A 14,060-nucleotide genomic window follows, 5' to 3' on the forward strand; every position below is an offset into this window, starting at 1 on the left:
CTCTTCTCCCAGCAGAGCATGAAGCCAAAAGCATTGCTCTGCGACGTTTGAGGTGCGCGCCTTGCCAGTCAGTATGTGCACAGATGCTCGCAAAGAGAGGGGGGCGCCGACGCGGCACTCGACACGAAATGCGACAAGCGACCGTACGAACGGTCGAACGAAACGGCCACATCCGGTGTGGTCTAGTGGCTAGGATACCTGGCTTTCACCCAGGAGGCCCGGGTTCGATTCCCGGTACCGGAACGGAATTTTTTCCACACGAATCGTGACAAGTTTGAGCTGTCCGAGCGGCCGTTTCCCGTCCTGCTCGCAATATAGCTACTGTTTCGTGACCGTCAGCAGAATATAGACTAGGGAAGCAGACACACGACGACCATAGAAATGGTGTGCGGCTTCATGCCACCTGTTTCCAGCGTAGGGCTGAGCAACTGCATCTGCCGAGGCCCGTTAGCTCAGTTGGTTAGAGCGTCGTGCTAATAACGCGAAGGTCGTGGGTTCGATCCCCCCACGGGCCACTACTCTTTTCCTACTACGAAAAGGCGGCGCCGATTTCAGCTGGCGAGTGTGGTGACCAAAAGATCATCACCCTGCGTGGAAGTTGATAGAGGATCCGAACCCGACTCGTCGGGGAGCGCTACAGCATTCACTCGGCAATGGCCATAATATCTTGAATACACTGGTTCTCAACCGATAAAGAGAAAATGAAAGAAAATGTCCGATTGCCGATGCGTAACAACTTTGGCCCTTGTCAGTACTTGGGCGGGTGAGCGCATGGGAACACAGGGCGCTATTGGCACTTTTACTTCCTATTTTTGTTTCTCCTTTCTTTTCGGAGCTACAGCCCGATTCGGTCAGGGAGACGCCACCGTGAAATGAAGGGGGCGTGCTGTGTGTCCATCGCCTCGCCTCTCCTTACCTCTCTCAGTCGTTTCTCGTGCTTGTCGTTTTGATATAGGCCGATTTGAGAGCGTCAGCTCTCGCGTCAGCCGAGCAAAGTCGAGACAAGTCGAGACACACTAAGGGCTGGTATGCAGCGAGTAAGAGGGCGAAAAAACAATAATTTAAGAGCGCGTGGCAAAAGTACTCATACGCGAAATTAAAAGCCTGCTGCGGTGGCCGGGAATCGAACCCGGATCAACTGCTTGGAACGCAACTATGCTGACCATTACACCACCACCGCACAAGCGAGCGCCGCGCGTCCGCGCTGTGTCGGCTTCCCGCCAGTCGGCAGCGGCCGAAGGTGATCGTACCTGGCAGGCGCATTTCGAGGCAGGCTAGGGGAGCACATCCAGACGCATTCGGACAGCGTATCCGCGCACATTTCGCATCCTTTGGCAAGAGTTGGGCGCCGGCAACGCAAGAGTACGCAGAGGACCGCGTTCTGGCGGCATTTTTAAGCAGAGCAGTGCAGTGCAGGATTCAGCGTCTGCAGCATCTTTTCCACAGAATGCTACGGCGCTTGACGGCAGTCCCACTTTCCCTTGAGACATCTGCTCGGCAAGCAGCGTCAAGTTACCGCTGGCCCGAGCATCGGTGGTTCAGTGGTAGAATGCTCGCCTGCCACGCGGGCGGCCCGGGTTCGATTCCCGGCCGATGCATCATTTTGCTTTTCCCGCGATAATGCTGCCGCGTGGCTTGAGCGCTTGAGATGCACGATCCACAAGAATGTGTAGCTGGATTTCCCTTGAGAAGGACCGAGAACGCAGCACTCGCGGGTCCCCACTAGGACGCTCGCATCATGTTCTACAGACTAGCGTCGGCCTGGCCTCACAAGTTGCTGGGTCCGGGTGCCTCCGAGGCACTGAACTTCAACGACAAGGAGTGCTGCCTATCGTTGCAACAGCTGCAGCAGCACCGCAATCAACTGGGCCGGCAGTGCACGTGTAGCAACAGAACACGTTATCCAGGAAGTACAGTGTCTCTACGTCTAATATTGGGTAAGGTGTTTACCCAGTTTCCAGGACAAGCGGTGCACCCGTGCCTCGGTAGCGCAGTAGGCAGCGCGTAAGTCTCATAATCTTAAGGTCGTGAGTTCGATCCTCACCCGGGGCATTTAATTTTCTGTGACATGGTGGTGCTGTTGCTAGGGCGCCAACGTATTTCTTGTTTGTTATCCACAGCGTTTCAACGCTTCAGCGGGAAAATGTTTACTTCCTGTTATTGCTACTTACAGCTTCCCTTTTCCTCTTCTCCCAGCAGAGCATGAAGCCAAAAGCATTGCTCTGCGACGTTTGAGGTGCGCGCCTTGCCAGTCAGTATGTGCACAGATGCTCGCAAAGAGAGGGGGGCGCCGACGCGGCACTCGACACGAAATGCGACAAGCGACCGTACGAACGGTCGAACGAAACGGCCACATCCGGTGTGGTCTAGTGGCTAGGATACCTGGCTTTCACCCAGGAGGCCCGGGTTCGATTCCCGGTACCGGAACGGAATTTTTTCCACACGAATCGTGACAAGTTTGAGCTGTCCGAGCGGCCGTTTCCCGTCCTGCTCGCAATATAGCTACTGTTTCGTGACCGTCAGCAGAATATAGACTAGGGAAGCAGACACACGACGACCATAGAAATGGTGTGCGGCTTCATGCCACCTGTTTCCAGCGTAGGGCTGAGCAACTGCATCTGCCGAGGCCCGTTAGCTCAGTTGGTTAGAGCGTCGTGCTAATAACGCGAAGGTCGTGGGTTCGATCCCCCCACGGGCCACTACTCTTTTCCTACTACGAAAAGGCGGCGCCGATTTCAGCTGGCGAGTGTGGTGACCAAAAGATCATCACCCTGCGTGGAAGTTGATAGAGGATCCGAACCCGACTCGTCGGGGAGCGCTACAGCATTCACTCGGCAATGGCCATAATATCTTGAATACACTGGTTCTCAACCGATAAAGAGAAAATGAAAGAAAATGTCCGATTGCCGATGCGTAACAACTTTGGCCCTTGTCAGTACTTGGGCGGGTGAGCGCATGGGAACACAGGGCGCTATTGGCACTTTTACTTCCTATTTTTGTTTCTCCTTTCTTTTCGGAGCTACAGCCCGATTCGGTCAGGGAGACGCCACCGTGAAATGAAGGGGGCGTGCTGTGTGTCCATCGCCTCGCCTCTCCTTACCTCTCTCAGTCGTTTCTCGTGCTTGTCGTTTTGATATAGGCCGATTTGAGAGCGTCAGCTCTCGCGTCAGCCGAGCAAAGTCGAGACAAGTCGAGACACACTAAGGGCTGGTATGCAGCGAGTAAGAGGGCGAAAAAACAATAATTTAAGAGCGCGTGGCAAAAGTACTCATACGCGAAATTAAAAGCCTGCTGCGGTGGCCGGGAATCGAACCCGGATCAACTGCTTGGAACGCAACTATGCTGACCATTACACCACCACCGCACAAGCGAGCGCCGCGCGTCCGCGCTGTGTCGGCTTCCCGCCAGTCGGCAGCGGCCGAAGGTGATCGTACCTGGCAGGCGCATTTCGAGGCAGGCTAGGGGAGCACATCCAGACGCATTCGGACAGCGTATCCGCGCACATTTCGCATCCTTTGGCAAGAGTTGGGCGCCGGCAACGCAAGAGTACGCAGAGGACCGCGTTCTGGCGGCATTTTTAAGCAGAGCAGTGCAGTGCAGGATTCAGCGTCTGCAGCATCTTTTCCACAGAATGCTACGGCGCTTGACGGCAGTCCCACTTTCCCTTGAGACATCTGCTCGGCAAGCAGCGTCAAGTTACCGCTGGCCCGAGCATCGGTGGTTCAGTGGTAGAATGCTCGCCTGCCACGCGGGCGGCCCGGGTTCGATTCCCGGCCGATGCATCATTTTGCTTTTCCCGCGATAATGCTGCCGCGTGGCTTGAGCGCTTGAGATGCACGATCCACAAGAATGTGTAGCTGGATTTCCCTTGAGAAGGACCGAGAACGCAGCACTCGCGGGTCCCCACTAGGACGCTCGCATCATGTTCTACAGACTAGCGTCGGCCTGGCCTCACAAGTTGCTGGGTCCGGGTGCCTCCGAGGCACTGAACTTCAACGACAAGGAGTGCTGCCTATCGTTGCAACAGCTGCAGCAGCACCGCAATCAACTGGGCCGGCAGTGCACGTGTAGCAACAGAACACGTTATCCAGGAAGTACAGTGTCTCTACGTCTAATATTGGGTAAGGTGTTTACCCAGTTTCCAGGACAAGCGGTGCACCCGTGCCTCGGTAGCGCAGTAGGCAGCGCGTAAGTCTCATAATCTTAAGGTCGTGAGTTCGATCCTCACCCGGGGCATTTAATTTTCTGTGACATGGTGGTGCTGTTGCTAGGGCGCCAACGTATTTCTTGTTTGTTATCCACAGCGTTTCAACGCTTCAGCGGGAAAATGTTTACTTCCTGTTATTGCTACTTACAGCTTCCCTTTTCCTCTTCTCCCAGCAGAGCATGAAGCCAAAAGCATTGCTCTGCGACGTTTGAGGTGCGCGCCTTGCCAGTCAGTATGTGCACAGATGCTCGCAAAGAGAGGGGGGCGCCGACGCGGCACTCGACACGAAATGCGACAAGCGACCGTACGAACGGTCGAACGAAACGGCCACATCCGGTGTGGTCTAGTGGCTAGGATACCTGGCTTTCACCCAGGAGGCCCGGGTTCGATTCCCGGTACCGGAACGGAATTTTTTCCACACGAATCGTGACAAGTTTGAGCTGTCCGAGCGGCCGTTTCCCGTCCTGCTCGCAATATAGCTACTGTTTCGTGACCGTCAGCAGAATATAGACTAGGGAAGCAGACACACGACGACCATAGAAATGGTGTGCGGCTTCATGCCACCTGTTTCCAGCGTAGGGCTGAGCAACTGCATCTGCCGAGGCCCGTTAGCTCAGTTGGTTAGAGCGTCGTGCTAATAACGCGAAGGTCGTGGGTTCGATCCCCCCACGGGCCACTACTCTTTTCCTACTACGAAAAGGCGGCGCCGATTTCAGCTGGCGAGTGTGGTGACCAAAAGATCATCACCCTGCGTGGAAGTTGATAGAGGATCCGAACCCGACTCGTCGGGGAGCGCTACAGCATTCACTCGGCAATGGCCATAATATCTTGAATACACTGGTTCTCAACCGATAAAGAGAAAATGAAAGAAAATGTCCGATTGCCGATGCGTAACAACTTTGGCCCTTGTCAGTACTTGGGCGGGTGAGCGCATGGGAACACAGGGCGCTATTGGCACTTTTACTTCCTATTTTTGTTTCTCCTTTCTTTTCGGAGCTACAGCCCGATTCGGTCAGGGAGACGCCACCGTGAAATGAAGGGGGCGTGCTGTGTGTCCATCGCCTCGCCTCTCCTTACCTCTCTCAGTCGTTTCTCGTGCTTGTCGTTTTGATATAGGCCGATTTGAGAGCGTCAGCTCTCGCGTCAGCCGAGCACGAGACAAGTCGAGACACACTAAGGGCTGGTATGCAGCGAGTAAGAGGGCGAAAAAACAATAATTTAAGAGCGCGTGGCAAAAGTACTCATACGCGAAATTAAAAGCCTGCTGCGGTGGCCGGGAATCGAACCCGGATCAACTGCTTGGAACGCAACTATGCTGACCATTACACCACCACCGCACAAGCGAGCGCCGCGCGTCCGCGCTGTGTCGGCTTCCCGCCAGTCGGCAGCGGCCGAAGGTGATCGTACCTGGCAGGCGCATTTCGAGGCAGGCTAGGGGAGCACATCCAGACGCATTCGGACAGCGTATCCGCGCACATTTCGCATCCTTTGGCAAGAGTTGGGCGCCGGCAACGCAAGAGTACGCAGAGGACCGCGTTCTGGCGGCATTTTTAAGCAGAGCAGTGCAGTGCAGGATTCAGCGTCTGCAGCATCTTTTCCACAGAATGCTACGGCGCTTGACGGCAGTCCCACTTTCCCTTGAGACATCTGCTCGGCAAGCAGCGTCAAGTTACCGCTGGCCCGAGCATCGGTGGTTCAGTGGTAGAATGCTCGCCTGCCACGCGGGCGGCCCGGGTTCGATTCCCGGCCGATGCATCATTTTGCTTTTCCCGCGATAATGCTGCCGCGTGGCTTGAGCGCTTGAGATGCACGATCCACAAGAATGTGTAGCTGGATTTCCCTTGAGAAGGACCGAGAACGCAGCACTCGCGGGTCCCCACTAGGACGCTCGCATCATGTTCTACAGACTAGCGTCGGCCTGGCCTCACAAGTTGCTGGGTCCGGGTGCCTCCGAGGCACTGAACTTCAACGACAAGGAGTGCTGCCTATCGTTGCAACAGCTGCAGCAGCACCGCAATCAACTGGGCCGGCAGTGCACGTGTAGCAACAGAACACGTTATCCAGGAAGTACAGTGTCTCTACGTCTAATATTGGGTAAGGTGTTTACCCAGTTTCCAGGACAAGCGGTGCACCCGTGCCTCGGTAGCGCAGTAGGCAGCGCGTAAGTCTCATAATCTTAAGGTCGTGAGTTCGATCCTCACCCGGGGCATTTAATTTTCTGTGACATGGTGGTGCTGTTGCTAGGGCGCCAACGTATTTCTTGTTTGTTATCCACAGCGTTTCAACGCTTCAGCGGGAAAATGTTTACTTCCTGTTATTGCTACTTACAGCTTCCCTTTTCCTCTTCTCCCAGCAGAGCATGAAGCCAAAAGCATTGCTCTGCGACGTTTGAGGTGCGCGCCTTGCCAGTCAGTATGTGCACAGATGCTCGCAAAGAGAGGGGGGCGCCGACGCGGCACTCGACACGAAATGCGACAAGCGACCGTACGAACGGTCGAACGAAACGGCCACATCCGGTGTGGTCTAGTGGCTAGGATACCTGGCTTTCACCCAGGAGGCCCGGGTTCGATTCCCGGTACCGGAACGGAATTTTTTCCACACGAATCGTGACAAGTTTGAGCTGTCCGAGCGGCCGTTTCCCGTCCTGCTCGCAATATAGCTACTGTTTCGTGACCGTCAGCAGAATATAGACTAGGGAAGCAGACACACGACGACCATAGAAATGGTGTGCGGCTTCATGCCACCTGTTTCCAGCGTAGGGCTGAGCAACTGCATCTGCCGAGGCCCGTTAGCTCAGTTGGTTAGAGCGTCGTGCTAATAACGCGAAGGTCGTGGGTTCGATCCCCCCACGGGCCACTACTCTTTTCCTACTACGAAAAGGCGGCGCCGATTTCAGCTGGCGAGTGTGGTGACCAAAAGATCATCACCCTGCGTGGAAGTTGATAGAGGATCCGAACCCGACTCGTCGGGGAGCGCTACAGCATTCACTCGGCAATGGCCATAATATCTTGAATACACTGGTTCTCAACCGATAAAGAGAAAATGAAAGAAAATGTCCGATTGCCGATGCGTAACAACTTTGGCCCTTGTCAGTACTTGGGCGGGTGAGCGCATGGGAACACAGGGCGCTATTGGCACTTTTACTTCCTATTTTTGTTTCTCCTTTCTTTTCGGAGCTACAGCCCGATTCGGTCAGGGAGACGCCACCGTGAAATGAAGGGGGCGTGCTGTGTGTCCATCGCCTCGCCTCTCCTTACCTCTCTCAGTCGTTTCTCGTGCTTGTCGTTTTGATATAGGCCGATTTGAGAGCGTCAGCTCTCGCGTCAGCCGAGCAAAGTCGAGACAAGTCGAGACACACTAAGGGCTGGTATGCAGCGAGTAAGAGGGCGAAAAAACAATAATTTAAGAGCGCGTGGCAAAAGTACTCATACGCGAAATTAAAAGCCTGCTGCGGTGGCCGGGAATCGAACCCGGATCAACTGCTTGGAACGCAACTATGCTGACCATTACACCACCACCGCACAAGCGAGCGCCGCGCGTCCGCGCTGTGTCGGCTTCCCGCCAGTCGGCAGCGGCCGAAGGTGATCGTACCTGGCAGGCGCATTTCGAGGCAGGCTAGGGGAGCACATCCAGACGCATTCGGACAGCGTATCCGCGCACATTTCGCATCCTTTGGCAAGAGTTGGGCGCCGGCAACGCAAGAGTACGCAGAGGACCGCGTTCTGGCGGCATTTTTAAGCAGAGCAGTGCAGTGCAGGATTCAGCGTCTGCAGCATCTTTTCCACAGAATGCTACGGCGCTTGACGGCAGTCCCACTTTCCCTTGAGACATCTGCTCGGCAAGCAGCGTCAAGTTACCGCTGGCCCGAGCATCGGTGGTTCAGTGGTAGAATGCTCGCCTGCCACGCGGGCGGCCCGGGTTCGATTCCCGGCCGATGCATCATTTTGCTTTTCCCGCGATAATGCTGCCGCGTGGCTTGAGCGCTTGAGATGCACGATCCACAAGAATGTGTAGCTGGATTTCCCTTGAGAAGGACCGAGAACGCAGCACTCGCGGGTCCCCACTAGGACGCTCGCATCATGTTCTACAGACTAGCGTCGGCCTGGCCTCACAAGTTGCTGGGTCCGGGTGCCTCCGAGGCACTGAACTTCAACGACAAGGAGTGCTGCCTATCGTTGCAACAGCTGCAGCAGCACCGCAATCAACTGGGCCGGCAGTGCACGTGTAGCAACAGAACACGTTATCCAGGAAGTACAGTGTCTCTACGTCTAATATTGGGTAAGGTGTTTACCCAGTTTCCAGGACAAGCGGTGCACCCGTGCCTCGGTAGCGCAGTAGGCAGCGCGTAAGTCTCATAATCTTAAGGTCGTGAGTTCGATCCTCACCCGGGGCATTTAATTTTCTGTGACATGGTGGTGCTGTTGCTAGGGCGCCAACGTATTTCTTGTTTGTTATCCACAGCGTTTCAACGCTTCAGCGGGAAAATGTTTACTTCCTGTTATTGCTACTTACAGCTTCCCTTTTCCTCTTCTCCCAGCAGAGCATGAAGCCAAAAGCATTGCTCTGCGACGTTTGAGGTGCGCGCCTTGCCAGTCAGTATGTGCACAGATGCTCGCAAAGAGAGGGGGGCGCCGACGCGGCACTCGACACGAAATGCGACAAGCGACCGTACGAACGGTCGAACGAAACGGCCACATCCGGTGTGGTCTAGTGGCTAGGATACCTGGCTTTCACCCAGGAGGCCCGGGTTCGATTCCCGGTACCGGAACGGAATTTTTTCCACACGAATCGTGACAAGTTTGAGCTGTCCGAGCGGCCGTTTCCCGTCCTGCTCGCAATATAGCTACTGTTTCGTGACCGTCAGCAGAATATAGACTAGGGAAGCAGACACACGACGACCATAGAAATGGTGTGCGGCTTCATGCCACCTGTTTCCAGCGTAGGGCTGAGCAACTGCATCTGCCGAGGCCCGTTAGCTCAGTTGGTTAGAGCGTCGTGCTAATAACGCGAAGGTCGTGGGTTCGATCCCCCCACGGGCCACTACTCTTTTCCTACTACGAAAAGGCGGCGCCGATTTCAGCTGGCGAGTGTGGTGACCAAAAGATCATCACCCTGCGTGGAAGTTGATAGAGGATCCGAACCCGACTCGTCGGGGAGCGCTACAGCATTCACTCGGCAATGGCCATAATATCTTGAATACACTGGTTCTCAACCGATAAAGAGAAAATGAAAGAAAATGTCCGATTGCCGATGCGTAACAACTTTGGCCCTTGTCAGTACTTGGGCGGGTGAGCGCATGGGAACACAGGGCGCTATTGGCACTTTTACTTCCTATTTTTGTTTCTCCTTTCTTTTCGGAGCTACAGCCCGATTCGGTCAGGGAGACGCCACCGTGAAATGAAGGGGGCGTGCTGTGTGTCCATCGCCTCGCCTCTCCTTACCTCTCTCAGTCGTTTCTCGTGCTTGTCGTTTTGATATAGGCCGATTTGAGAGCGTCAGCTCTCGCGTCAGCCGAGCAAAGTCGAGACAAGTCGAGACACACTAAGGGCTGGTATGCAGCGAGTAAGAGGGCGAAAAAACAATAATTTAAGAGCGCGTGGCAAAAGTACTCATACGCGAAATTAAAAGCCTGCTGCGGTGGCCGGGAATCGAACCCGGATCAACTGCTTGGAACGCAACTATGCTGACCATTACACCACCACCGCACAAGCGAGCGCCGCGCGTCCGCGCTGTGTCGGCTTCCCGCCAGTCGGCAGCGGCCGAAGGTGATCGTACCTGGCAGGCGCATTTCGAGGCAGGCTAGGGGAGCACATCCAGACGCATTCGGACAGCGTATCCGCGCACATTTCGCATCCTTTGGCAAGAGTTGGGCGCCGGCAACGCAAGAGTACGCAGAGGACCGCGTTCTGGCGGCATTTTTAAGCAGAGCAGTGCAGTGCAGGATTCAGCGTCTGCAGCATCTTTTCCACAGAATGCTACGGCGCTTGACGGCAGTCCCACTTTCCCTTGAGACATCTGCTCGGCAAGCAGCGTCAAGTTACCGCTGGCCCGAGCATCGGTGGTTCAGTGGTAGAATGCTCGCCTGCCACGCGGGCGGCCCGGGTTCGATTCCCGGCCGATGCATCATTTTGCTTTTCCCGCGATAATGCTGCCGCGTGGCTTGAGCGCTTGAGATGCACGATCCACAAGAATGTGTAGCTGGATTTCCCTTGAGAAGGACCGAGAACGCAGCACTCGCGGGTCCCCACTAGGACGCTCGCATCATGTTCTACAGACTAGCGTCGGCCTGGCCTCACAAGTTGCTGGGTCCGGGTGCCTCCGAGGCACTGAACTTCAACGACAAGGAGTGCTGCCTATCGTTGCAACAGCTGCAGCAGCACCGCAATCAACTGGGCCGGCAGTGCACGTGTAGCAACAGAACACGTTATCCAGGAAGTACAGTGTCTCTACGTCTAATATTGGGTAAGGTGTTTACCCAGTTTCCAGGACAAGCGGTGCACCCGTGCCTCGGTAGCGCAGTAGGCAGCGCGTAAGTCTCATAATCTTAAGGTCGTGAGTTCGATCCTCACCCGGGGCATTTAATTTTCTGTGACATGGTGGTGCTGTTGCTAGGGCGCCAACGTATTTCTTGTTTGTTATCCACAGCGTTTCAACGCTTCAGCGGGAAAATGTTTACTTCCTGTTATTGCTACTTACAGCTTCCCTTTTCCTCTTCTCCCAGCAGAGCATGAAGCCAAAAGCATTGCTCTGCGACGTTTGAGGTGCGCGCCTTGCCAGTCAGTATGTGCACAGATGCTCGCAAAGAGAGGGGGGCGCCGACGCGGCACTCGACACGAAATGCGACAAGCGACCGTACGAACGGTCGAACGAAACGGCCACATCCGGTGTGGTCTAGTGGCTAGGATACCTGGCTTTCACCCAGGAGGCCCGGGTTCGATTCCCGGTACCGGAACGGAATTTTTTCCACACGAATCGTGACAAGTTTGAGCTGTCCGAGCGGCCGTTTCCCGTCCTGCTCGCAATATAGCTACTGTTTCGTGACCGTCAGCAGAATATAGACTAGGGAAGCAGACACACGACGACCATAGAAATGGTGTGCGGCTTCATGCCACCTGTTTCCAGCGTAGGGCTGAGCAACTGCATCTGCCGAGGCCCGTTAGCTCAGTTGGTTAGAGCGTCGTGCTAATAACGCGAAGGTCGTGGGTTCGATCCCCCCACGGGCCACTACTCTTTTCCTACTACGAAAAGGCGGCGCCGATTTCAGCTGGCGAGTGTGGTGACCAAAAGATCATCACCCTGCGTGGAAGTTGATAGAGGATCCGAACCCGACTCGTCGGGGAGCGCTACAGCATTCACTCGGCAATGGCCATAATATCTTGAATACACTGGTTCTCAACCGATAAAGAGAAAATGAAAGAAAATGTCCGATTGCCGATGCGTAACAACTTTGGCCCTTGTCAGTACTTGGGCGGGTGAGCGCATGGGAACACAGGGCGCTATTGGCACTTTTACTTCCTATTTTTGTTTCTCCTTTCTTTTCGGAGCTACAGCCCGATTCGGTCAGGGAGACGCCACCGTGAAATGAAGGGGGCGTGCTGTGTGTCCATCGCCTCGCCTCTCCTTACCTCTCTCAGTCGTTTCTCGTGCTTGTCGTTTTGATATAGGCCGATTTGAGAGCGTCAGCTCTCGCGTCAGCCGAGCAAAGTCGAGACAAGTCGAGACACACTAAGGGCTGGTATGCAGCGAGTAAGAGGGCGAAAAAACAATAATTTAAGAGCGCGTGGCAAAAGTACTCATACGCGAAATTAAAAGCCTGCTGCGGTGGCCGGGAATCGAACCCGGATCAACTGCTTGGAACGCAACTATGCTGACCATTACACCACCACCGCACAAGCGAGCGCCGCGCGTCCGCGCTGTGTCGGCTTCCCGCCAGTCGGCAGCGGCCGAAGGTGATCGTACCTGGCAGGCGCATTTCGAGGCAGGCTAGGGGAGCACATCCAGACGCATTCGGACAGCGTATCCGCGCACATTTCGCATCCTTTGGCAAGAGTTGGGCGCCGGCAACGCAAGAGTACGCAGAGGACCGCGTTCTGGCGGCATTTTTAAGCAGAGCAGTGCAGTGCAGGATTCAGCGTCTGCAGCATCTTTTCCACAGAATGCTACGGCGCTTGACGGCAGTCCCACTTTCCCTTGAGACATCTGCTCGGCAAGCAGCGTCAAGTTACCGCTGGCCCGAGCATCGGTGGTTCAGTGGTAGAATGCTCGCCTGCCACGCGGGCGGCCCGGGTTCGATTCCCGGCCGATGCATCATTTTGCTTTTCCCGCGATAATGCTGCCGCGTGGCTTGAGCGCTTGAGATGCACGATCCACAAGAATGTGTAGCTGGATTTCCCTTGAGAAGGACCGAGAACGCAGCACTCGCGGGTCCCCACTAGGACGCTCGCATCATGTTCTACAGACTAGCGTCGGCCTGGCCTCACAAGTTGCTGGGTCCGGGTGCCTCCGAGGCACTGAACTTCAACGACAAGGAGTGCTGCCTATCGTTGCAACAGCTGCAGCAGCACCGCAATCAACTGGGCCGGCAGTGCACGTGTAGCAACAGAACACGTTATCCAGGAAGTACAGTGTCTCTACGTCTAATATTGGGTAAGGTGTTTACCCAGTTTCCAGGACAAGCGGTGCACCCGTGCCTCGGTAGCGCAGTAGGCAGCGCGTAAGTCTCATAATCTTAAGGTCGTGAGTTCGATCCTCACCCGGGGCATTTAATTTTCTGTGACATGGTGGTGCTGTTGCTAGGGCGCCAACGTATTTCTTGTTTGTTATCCACAGCGTTTCAACGCTTCAGCGGGAAAATGTTTACTTCCTGTTATTGCTACTTACAGCTTCCCTTTTCCTCTTCTCCCAGCAGAGCATGAAGCCAAAAGCATTGCTCTGCGACGTTTGAGGTGCGCGCCTTGCCAGTCAGTATGTGCACAGATGCTCGCAAAGAGAGGGGGGCGCCGACGCGGCACTCGACACGAAATGCGACAAGCGACCGTACGAACGGTCGAACGAAACGGCCACATCCGGTGTGGTCTAGTGGCTAGGATACCTGGCTTTCACCCAGGAGGCCCGGGTTCGATTCCCGGTACCGGAACGGAATTTTTTCCACACGAATCGTGACAAGTTTGAGCTGTCCGAGCGGCCGTTTCCCGTCCTGCTCGCAATATAGCTACTGTTTCGTGACCGTCAGCAGAATATAGACTAGGGAAGCAGACACACGACGACCATAGAAATGGTGTGCGGCTTCATGCCACCTGTTTCCAGCGTAGGGCTGAGCAACTGCATCTGCCGAGGCCCGTTAGCTCAGTTGGTTAGAGCGTCGTGCTAATAACGCGAAGGTCGTGGGTTCGATCCCCCCACGGGCCACTACTCTTTTCCTACTACGAAAAGGCGGCGCCGATTTCAGCTGGCGAGTGTGGTGACCAAAAGATCATCACCCTGCGTGGAAGTTGATAGAGGATCCGAACCCGACTCGTCGGGGAGCGCTACAGCATTCACTCGGCAATGGCCATAATATCTTGAATACACTGGTTCTCAACCGATAAAGAGAAAATGAAAGAAAATGTCCGATTGCCGATGCGTAACAACTTTGGCCCTTGTCAGTACTTGGGCGGGTGAGCGCATGGGAACACAGGGCGCTATTGGCACTTTTACTTCCTATTTTTGTTTCTCCTTTCTTTTCGGAGCTACAGCCCGATTCGGTCAGGGAGACGCCACCGTGAAATGAAGGGGGCGTGCTGTGTGTCCATCGCCTCGCCTCTCCTTACCTCTCTCAGTCGTTTCTCGTGCTTGTCGTTTTGATATAGGCCGA

General features: G+C 55.0%; 32 non-coding genes across 32 annotated transcripts; 26 read left to right on the forward strand and 6 right to left on the reverse strand.

Moving 5' to 3' along the window:
* The first annotated feature begins 171 nt into the window (after positions 1–171).
* Trnae-uuc lies at positions 172–243 on the forward strand. The gene has a single exon. It is a non-coding gene; the product is annotated as a tRNA-Glu (tRNA).
* Positions 244–441: 198 nt separating this feature from the next.
* Trnai-aau lies at positions 442–515 on the forward strand. The gene has a single exon. It is a non-coding gene; the product is annotated as a tRNA-Ile (tRNA).
* Positions 516–1,108: 593 nt separating this feature from the next.
* Trnag-ucc lies at positions 1,109–1,180 on the reverse strand. The gene has a single exon. It is a non-coding gene; the product is annotated as a tRNA-Gly (tRNA).
* Positions 1,181–1,527: 347 nt separating this feature from the next.
* Positions 1,528–1,598, forward strand: Trnag-gcc. The gene has a single exon. It is a non-coding gene; the product is annotated as a tRNA-Gly (tRNA).
* Positions 1,599–1,979: 381 nt separating this feature from the next.
* Trnam-cau lies at positions 1,980–2,052 on the forward strand. The gene has a single exon. It is a non-coding gene; the product is annotated as a tRNA-Met (tRNA).
* A 303-nt stretch (positions 2,053–2,355) lies between these two features.
* Positions 2,356–2,427, forward strand: Trnae-uuc. Its single transcript has one exon. It is a non-coding gene; the product is annotated as a tRNA-Glu (tRNA).
* A 198-nt stretch (positions 2,428–2,625) lies between these two features.
* Trnai-aau lies at positions 2,626–2,699 on the forward strand. The gene has a single exon. It is a non-coding gene; the product is annotated as a tRNA-Ile (tRNA).
* Positions 2,700–3,292: 593 nt separating this feature from the next.
* Trnag-ucc lies at positions 3,293–3,364 on the reverse strand. Its single transcript has one exon. It is a non-coding gene; the product is annotated as a tRNA-Gly (tRNA).
* Positions 3,365–3,711: 347 nt separating this feature from the next.
* Positions 3,712–3,782, forward strand: Trnag-gcc. Its single transcript has one exon. It is a non-coding gene; the product is annotated as a tRNA-Gly (tRNA).
* A 381-nt stretch (positions 3,783–4,163) lies between these two features.
* Positions 4,164–4,236, forward strand: Trnam-cau. Its single transcript has one exon. It is a non-coding gene; the product is annotated as a tRNA-Met (tRNA).
* A 303-nt stretch (positions 4,237–4,539) lies between these two features.
* Positions 4,540–4,611, forward strand: Trnae-uuc. The gene has a single exon. It is a non-coding gene; the product is annotated as a tRNA-Glu (tRNA).
* A 198-nt stretch (positions 4,612–4,809) lies between these two features.
* On the forward strand, positions 4,810–4,883 carry Trnai-aau. The gene has a single exon. It is a non-coding gene; the product is annotated as a tRNA-Ile (tRNA).
* Positions 4,884–5,472: 589 nt separating this feature from the next.
* On the reverse strand, positions 5,473–5,544 carry Trnag-ucc. The gene has a single exon. It is a non-coding gene; the product is annotated as a tRNA-Gly (tRNA).
* A 347-nt stretch (positions 5,545–5,891) lies between these two features.
* On the forward strand, positions 5,892–5,962 carry Trnag-gcc. Its single transcript has one exon. It is a non-coding gene; the product is annotated as a tRNA-Gly (tRNA).
* Positions 5,963–6,343: 381 nt separating this feature from the next.
* Trnam-cau lies at positions 6,344–6,416 on the forward strand. Its single transcript has one exon. It is a non-coding gene; the product is annotated as a tRNA-Met (tRNA).
* A 303-nt stretch (positions 6,417–6,719) lies between these two features.
* Trnae-uuc lies at positions 6,720–6,791 on the forward strand. Its single transcript has one exon. It is a non-coding gene; the product is annotated as a tRNA-Glu (tRNA).
* A 198-nt stretch (positions 6,792–6,989) lies between these two features.
* Trnai-aau lies at positions 6,990–7,063 on the forward strand. Its single transcript has one exon. It is a non-coding gene; the product is annotated as a tRNA-Ile (tRNA).
* A 593-nt stretch (positions 7,064–7,656) lies between these two features.
* Positions 7,657–7,728, reverse strand: Trnag-ucc. The gene has a single exon. It is a non-coding gene; the product is annotated as a tRNA-Gly (tRNA).
* Positions 7,729–8,075: 347 nt separating this feature from the next.
* Trnag-gcc lies at positions 8,076–8,146 on the forward strand. The gene has a single exon. It is a non-coding gene; the product is annotated as a tRNA-Gly (tRNA).
* A 381-nt stretch (positions 8,147–8,527) lies between these two features.
* Positions 8,528–8,600, forward strand: Trnam-cau. The gene has a single exon. It is a non-coding gene; the product is annotated as a tRNA-Met (tRNA).
* Positions 8,601–8,903: 303 nt separating this feature from the next.
* On the forward strand, positions 8,904–8,975 carry Trnae-uuc. Its single transcript has one exon. It is a non-coding gene; the product is annotated as a tRNA-Glu (tRNA).
* Positions 8,976–9,173: 198 nt separating this feature from the next.
* Trnai-aau lies at positions 9,174–9,247 on the forward strand. The gene has a single exon. It is a non-coding gene; the product is annotated as a tRNA-Ile (tRNA).
* Positions 9,248–9,840: 593 nt separating this feature from the next.
* On the reverse strand, positions 9,841–9,912 carry Trnag-ucc. Its single transcript has one exon. It is a non-coding gene; the product is annotated as a tRNA-Gly (tRNA).
* Positions 9,913–10,259: 347 nt separating this feature from the next.
* On the forward strand, positions 10,260–10,330 carry Trnag-gcc. The gene has a single exon. It is a non-coding gene; the product is annotated as a tRNA-Gly (tRNA).
* Positions 10,331–10,711: 381 nt separating this feature from the next.
* On the forward strand, positions 10,712–10,784 carry Trnam-cau. Its single transcript has one exon. It is a non-coding gene; the product is annotated as a tRNA-Met (tRNA).
* A 303-nt stretch (positions 10,785–11,087) lies between these two features.
* Trnae-uuc lies at positions 11,088–11,159 on the forward strand. Its single transcript has one exon. It is a non-coding gene; the product is annotated as a tRNA-Glu (tRNA).
* A 198-nt stretch (positions 11,160–11,357) lies between these two features.
* Positions 11,358–11,431, forward strand: Trnai-aau. The gene has a single exon. It is a non-coding gene; the product is annotated as a tRNA-Ile (tRNA).
* A 593-nt stretch (positions 11,432–12,024) lies between these two features.
* Positions 12,025–12,096, reverse strand: Trnag-ucc. Its single transcript has one exon. It is a non-coding gene; the product is annotated as a tRNA-Gly (tRNA).
* A 347-nt stretch (positions 12,097–12,443) lies between these two features.
* Positions 12,444–12,514, forward strand: Trnag-gcc. The gene has a single exon. It is a non-coding gene; the product is annotated as a tRNA-Gly (tRNA).
* A 381-nt stretch (positions 12,515–12,895) lies between these two features.
* Trnam-cau lies at positions 12,896–12,968 on the forward strand. Its single transcript has one exon. It is a non-coding gene; the product is annotated as a tRNA-Met (tRNA).
* Positions 12,969–13,271: 303 nt separating this feature from the next.
* Positions 13,272–13,343, forward strand: Trnae-uuc. The gene has a single exon. It is a non-coding gene; the product is annotated as a tRNA-Glu (tRNA).
* Positions 13,344–13,541: 198 nt separating this feature from the next.
* On the forward strand, positions 13,542–13,615 carry Trnai-aau. The gene has a single exon. It is a non-coding gene; the product is annotated as a tRNA-Ile (tRNA).
* Positions 13,616–14,060: the final 445 nt, after the last annotated feature.

This window comes from Schistocerca piceifrons, unplaced genomic scaffold (assembly GCF_021461385.2).
Source record: "Schistocerca piceifrons isolate TAMUIC-IGC-003096 unplaced genomic scaffold, iqSchPice1.1 HiC_scaffold_675, whole genome shotgun sequence".
NCBI classification, from domain to species: Eukaryota; Metazoa; Arthropoda; class Insecta; order Orthoptera; family Acrididae; genus Schistocerca; species Schistocerca piceifrons.